Source organism: Oryx dammah, unplaced genomic scaffold, assembly GCF_014754425.2.
Source record: "Oryx dammah isolate SB20612 unplaced genomic scaffold, SCBI_Odam_1.1 HiC_scaffold_15, whole genome shotgun sequence".
In the NCBI taxonomy this organism is placed as follows: domain Eukaryota; kingdom Metazoa; phylum Chordata; class Mammalia; order Artiodactyla; family Bovidae; genus Oryx; species Oryx dammah.
The window spans coordinates 43,952,501-43,959,244 of record NW_024070199.1 but is presented as its reverse complement, the minus strand read 5'-3'; positions in this window follow the sequence as shown (position 1 = coordinate 43,959,244).

The window sequence follows — 6,744 nt, the reverse complement described above, 5'->3', positions numbered from 1 at the left end:
CTGTGGGGAGCATCTATTATTTTCAAACAAAAATAGATCCTACAGAAAAAAATGGACCTTCCCAAGTGTCTCAACGGTAAAGAATTCACCTGCAACGCAGGTGCTGCAGGAGACCGGGTCCCAATCCCGGGGTCGGGAAGGCCCCCTGGACGAGGGCACGCCCACCCACTCCAGCATTCTTGCCTGGAGAATCCCATGGACAGAGGAGCCTGGGGGGCTACAGTCCATGGGGTCACAGAGAGTCATGGTGGACCTGGAGCAAACACAATAAAAGGGGTCCCCCATGAAGAGACTCGGCACGCATGCACGCACAGCTTGGGACATTTGCATCTGCACTCTTTATGCCAGTGTTTTTTTAAAAAAAAGTAATCGATTCTTTGATATTTAGATGTAAATATATTTTCTTTTTGCTTTTAATAGGATTAAGTTGTTGTTCAGTCACTAAGTCATATCTGACTGTTTGTGACCCTGTGGACTGTAGCCCACCAGGCTCCTCTGTCCATGGGTTTTCCCAGGTAAGAATCCTGGAGTGGGCTGCCATTTCCTTCTCCAGGGGATCTTCCCAGACCAGGGATTGAATCAGCGTCCCTTACTTGGCAGGCAGATACTTTACCACCAAGCCACCAGGGAAGCCTGATAGGATTAGAATAGTGTCAGTAACCACTGGATGCCGTAAAGTCAGATTTGGAAATGAGCTACCATGACCCCCCCTCCCCAAAATGTTCTGAAATCAATCAATTTTAAGAAAGTAATGCAAAAGTAAATGCTACCAAAATCACAGAAGGAGTCTACATGTAACAAGGACTCCAAGACTTAATTAAATATTTATGGGACCCTGCACTGTACAGTAACCTATTTTTTTAGGCGTGGACTGAGATCCCACATAAAACAAGCGATATTGCAGAAAGCCAGCATCTAAGAAGTGATGCCAGGGACTTTCCTGGCAGTCCAGTGGTTAACACTGTGCTTCCAATGCAGAGGGCGTGGGTGTGATCCCTGGTTGGGGAACTGAGACCCCACATGCTGTGCGGCAAGGCCCAAAAAATAAATAAATAAATAAATAAAAGAAGAAGTAGCTTCCAGTGGTGCTCAGCACAGAGGAGGCGTGGGGACCCACTTGTATAGGCAAACCACCTACTTCCTACAGCAATGTCCTTGATCTCCTACCTTCTCTTTGCTTTTTGGATAATTTGTAAAATACACTCCATCTGATTGCATCTTGGGGGTCCCTCCTGGTGAGAGATACACAGCCCAGGGCTGTCTGCCCATGAGCATGCAAGCTCACCCAGGTGACCTTTACCCTTTCTTCGAGGACACAGATCCACTCTGGGTAAATACCGGGCCACCTGGAACCTCAAAATGTGAATGGTGAACTCTTGGCCAGAAGGAGCTTTCAGAGACTGCATCTCAGAGCTTCCCGGCCCCTTCAGAGGTCACCCCATCTTCCTTTTGTCCCTTTATAGGAATTCTTTGGGTTTGTCCTTTTCCCAACACAGTGACAACTAAATACCTCCCCTGTCCAGCCTCTCTCTAAGAGCCACTGGGTCTGGGGCACTGCCCTTCTCTTTCCAGGGGTGTGATAGAAGAAATGCTCACATACGGAGGTTCAGGGAACCCATTCTGCCTCATCCATGAGTTAACTTGAATTGGTGCTAACTAGAACAGCCTGCTCATGGCCTGTCAAACAAACACTGTGCATTCGCTTCAATCGTTAAACAAAAGGGCACATTGACCAGAAGAATGTCCACGTTAAAAATAAAGATGACACGCCTTTCTTCCTGGGATGTCCATGCTGGTAACCCCTTTGGTGATAAGACTCTGTTCCCAGGAGTCAAGGCCATACTGACTCACTCTATTCACCCTGATTTGTTTTCTGTGAAGGAACCCTGAAGGAATGTCTCCCTGACTTGTTTGATATTCTGTGTTCTGACAAGACATAAAACTGTGCTGAAAACCCTGTTTCTCTGGAGCAGTTCCTCAGAGTAACCTGAGAGGCTGTCTTCGGGGCTATAGTCCTGTTTGGCTCAAATAAAACCCTTTTCTGTTACTATTACGGGTGGTTTATTGATTATTTTCATCCACAGCTGTCACTCCGCTCTCACCCCTAAAGTTCTGCTCAGTCTCTAGAATTCCTCTCCTCCCCCGGCCACCCTCCATCCTGTTTTCAGTCGGGGGAGGCTTTTTTCACTTACGCCTGTTTTCCAAGGGAGAAAATATTGGGGTGAGTGGAAATGAGGCAAAGGGACTTCCCGCACTAACATCCAGAGAAGACCGGGCACCCTGGGGATCCCCCTGCATGGTGAGAGGGCCTGTCCCCCACCCTTCCGCTCTGGCTCGTCTGGGGTTTTCAGTTCTCTATCCAAGGAACTGGAGGAGTCTGGTACACTTGGCTGAGTGGTTTTTTCCTTAATTGCTTCAAGTGCAGAAGGTGGCAGATAGGAAGGTCATTAGCAGACTATAGATGCTAGTCTCCACCCAGTCCAAGGGCCCTCTTTCTGATATGAGCTTAGGAGGGTGCACTCCTAGGAGCTGACAACGGTCCGTGTAGTCAAAGCTATTGTTTTCCCAGTAGTCGTGTGTGGATGTGAGACCTGGACCATAAAGAAGGCTGTGCACTGAAGAACTGTAGTGTTGGAGAAGATGCTGGAGAGTCCCTTGGACTACAAGGAGATCAAATCAGTCAGTCTAAAGGAAGTCAACCCTGAATATTCATTAGAAGGACTGATGCTGAAGCTGAAGCTCCAATACTTTGGCCACCTGATGCAAAGAGCCAACTCACTGGAAAAGACCCTGATGCTGGGCAAGATTGAAGGCAAAAGGAGAAGGGGATGACAGACCATGAGATAGTTAGATGTCATCACCGACTCAATGGACATGAATCTGAGCAAACTCTGGGGGGTAATGAAGGACAGGGAAGCCTGATGCACTATAGTCCATGGGGTCACAAAGAGTTGGACACGACTTAGCGACTGAATAACAACAAAATTTCTTCTAGTGGTGGAATAACTCACATCTATTCTCTCAGTGGGTTTGTTGTGCGTAGTCCTTGTACAGTATATTAGGTCCCCAGGCTTTATTTATCTACCAAGTGTGAGTGTGTTCCTTCAACATTTCTCCCATACCCCATCACCTGCCCTTGCTAATCACCATCCTGCTCTGTTTTTTCAGATTCTTTTTTTTTTTTAAGATTATACGTAGAAGAGACATCATCCTTCTTTGTCTGACTTATCTCACTTAGCATAACATCAGGATCCATCCATGTTGTCACAAATGGCAAGATTCTCTTTTTTCTTCTCACGACGGAATAGTATTCCATTGTATGTATCTATTGCCTCTTTATCCACACTCATCACTGATGGACACAGGTGGTTTCTTTATCTCGACTGTTCTGAATAGAGCTGCAATCACATGAGAGCACAGATATCTCTCTGATGTTCTGCTTTCGTTTTCTTTGGATAAATATCAAGAAGTGGGGTTGTTGGATCACATGGTGGTTCTGTTTTTTTGTGTGTGGAATCTCCAGACTGTTTTCCACAATGGCTGAGCCACCAACAGGGCACAAAGAGAACAAAAGGCTTCTCTTTTCTCCGTAGCCTCTCCCGCACCAGTCATCTCTTGATGATAGCTGTTCTTACAGGTGTGAGGTGATATCTTAACTTGTGGTTTTGATTTGCATTTCCCTGGTCAGTGCTATGGATGAAATGCTGTTGATGAAAAAAATGCACAGCCTCAAAGTTGAAAAGTATGCTTTATTCAACAGACCTGCTGCGGACTTAAGCCTGGGAAGCAGCCTCTCAAATAAGCTCTGAGGGAATGCTCTGAAGTGGTCAGGGAGGAGCTAGATATATAGGAGGTTATGCGATAAAAACCATGTAGCGGGAACATCAGAATATTACTGTTACAATAATGAAAGAAAATCAGACATGCCAAAGTTAATGAATTTAGTGCTTTTCTAGGTATGGGAAGCAAGAATCTAGGCTTAGTGAAATCATTCCTTTCATTTGCACCTGAACTGTCTAGGGCCAGCATCCTTCTTTTCCCCATCCTGACGCTCCTCGGGGAGTCCAGTCCGGGGCTGCTGCAGTGACTGAGGGCAGCAGCGTCCTTTATTTTCTGATATGGCAGGTGACATTCTTCATCTACAGAGCACTTTTTTGTGCTGTTGGCCATTTGTACCTCTTCTTCAGGAAAAAAAAAAAAAGTCCATTTAGCTCTTGTTATTTATTTATTTAATTTTGGCCTCAAAGCATATGGGATTTTAGTTCCCCAAACAGGGATTGGACCTGCACCCAGGAGTCTTAATCACTGGACTGCCAGGGAAGTCTCCCCTACTCATTTTTAAATTGGCTTTTGTTGTTACTATTATTGAGTTGTATGAGTTCTTTATGAATTATGGATATGAATCCTTTATCAGATGCATGATTTGAAATAATTCTCCCACATTCCATCAGTTCAGTTCAGTTCAATCGCTCAGTAGTGTCCAACTCTTTGGGACTCCACGAACTGCAGCACACCAGGCCTCCCTGTCCATCATCAACTCCCGGAGTCCACCCAAACCCATGTCCATTGCATTGGTGATGCCATCCAACCATCTCATCCTCTGTCATTCCCTTGTCCTCCTGCCCTCAATCTTTCCCAGCATCAGGGTCTTTTCAAATGAGTCAGCTCTTCGCATCAGAGGGCCAAAGTATTCGAGTTTCAGCTTCAACATCAGTCCTATCAATGAACACTCAGGACTGATCTCCTTTAGGATGGACTGGTTGGATCTCCTTGCAGTCCAACAGACTCTCAAGAGTCTTCTCCAACACCATAGTTCAAAAGAATCAGTTCTTCAGCACTCAGCTTTCTTTATAGTCCAACTCTCACATCCATACATGACCATTGGAAAAACCATAGCCTTGACTAGACAGACCTTTGTTAGCAAAGTAATGTCTCTGCTTCTTAATCTGCTGTCTAGGTTGGTCATAACTTTCCTTCCAAGGAGCAAGCGTCTCTTAATTTCATGGCCGCAATCACCATCCCCAGTGATTTTGGAGCCCAGAAAAATAAAGTCAGCCACTGTTTCCACTGTTTCCCCGTCTATCTGCCATGTTACTTTATTATTTTATGTTTTGGCTGCGCTGGGTCTTTGTTGCTGTGCCTGGGCTTTCTCTAGTTGCAGTGGGCGGGAGTTATGGTGCATAGGCCTCTCCTTATGGTGAAAGTGAAAGTCGCCCAGTCGTGTCTGACTCTTTGCGACCCCATGGACTATACAGTCCGTGGAATTCTCCAGGCCAGAATACTGGAGTGGGTAGCCTTTCCCTTCTCCAGGGGATCTTCCTGACCAGGGATCGAACGCAGGTCTCCCGCATCGCAGGCGGATTCTTCACCAGCTGAGCCCCCAGAGAAGCCCTCTCCTTGTGGTGGCTTCTCTTATTTCGGAGCATGGGCTCTGGAGCACGCAAGCACAGGTTTCAGTAGTGCTGGCGCTGCCCCCTCAGCACATGGAATCTTCCTGGACCAGGGACCAAGACTGTGTCCCCTGCATTGGCAAGAGGATTCTCAACCACTGGATCACCAAGGTAGTCCTATAGGGTGCCTTTTTATTTTAATTGTTTCTTTTGCAGTGTTCAGTTCAGTTCAGTCGCTCAGTCATGTCCGACTCTTTGCAACCCCATGGACTGCAGCACGCCAAGCTTCCCTGTCCATCACCAACTCCCAGAGCTTACTAAAACTCCTGTCCATTGAGTTGGTGATGCCATCCAACCATCTCACCCTCTGTTATCCCCTTCTCCTCCTGCCTTCAATCTCTCCCAGCATCAGGGTCTTTTCTAACGAGTCAGCTCTTTGTATCAGGTGTAGAAACTTTTAAGTTGATATAGTCCTACCTGTTGATTTTTTTTTCTTTTGTTGTTTGTGCTTTTGATGTCATAACTGAGACATCATTGCAAGATCCATATTGAGAAACTACTATTTTTTTTCAAGCTTTAAACTTTTTGTTTTGTATTGGGGATATAGCCGATTAACACTGTTGTGGCAGCTTCAGGTGAGCAACTAAGCAACTCAGCCACACTTACACAGTATCTTTTCTCCCCCAACCTCACTCCCATCCAGGCTGGCATATAACATTAAATAGAGTTCCATGTGCTATGCAATAGGTCCTTGTTGGTTATCTATTTTTAATATAGAAGTGTGTACATGACTCTCAGGAGCTACTACATTTTCTTCTAGGAGTTTTATTAGGTATTAGGTTATTAGGTATTATGTGTCTTTGCCTACAAACACCCATATAGTCAAAGCTATGGTTTTTCTAGTAGTCGTGTATGGATGTGAGAGCTGGACAATAAAAAAAGGCTGAGAGCCAAAGAATTGATGTCTTTGAACTGTGGTGCTGGAGAAGACTCTTGAGAGTCCCTTGGACAGCAAGGAAATCAAACCAGTCCATCCTAAAGGAAATCAACCCTGAATATTCATTGGAAGGACTGAGCTGAAGCGGAAACTCCAATACTTTGGCCACTTGATGTGAAGAGTCGGCTCATTGGAAAAGACCCTGATCCTGGGCAAGATTAAAGGCAAGAGGAGAAGAGGGTGGCAGAGGATGAGATGGTTGGATGGCATCACCGACTCAATGGACACGAGTTTGAGCAAACTCTGGGAGATGGTGCTGGACAGGGAAGCCTGGCGTGCTGCAGTCCATGGAGTTGCAAAGAGTCAGATGTGACTGAGCAACTGAACAACACAGTGTCTTTGATCCATTTCAAGTTA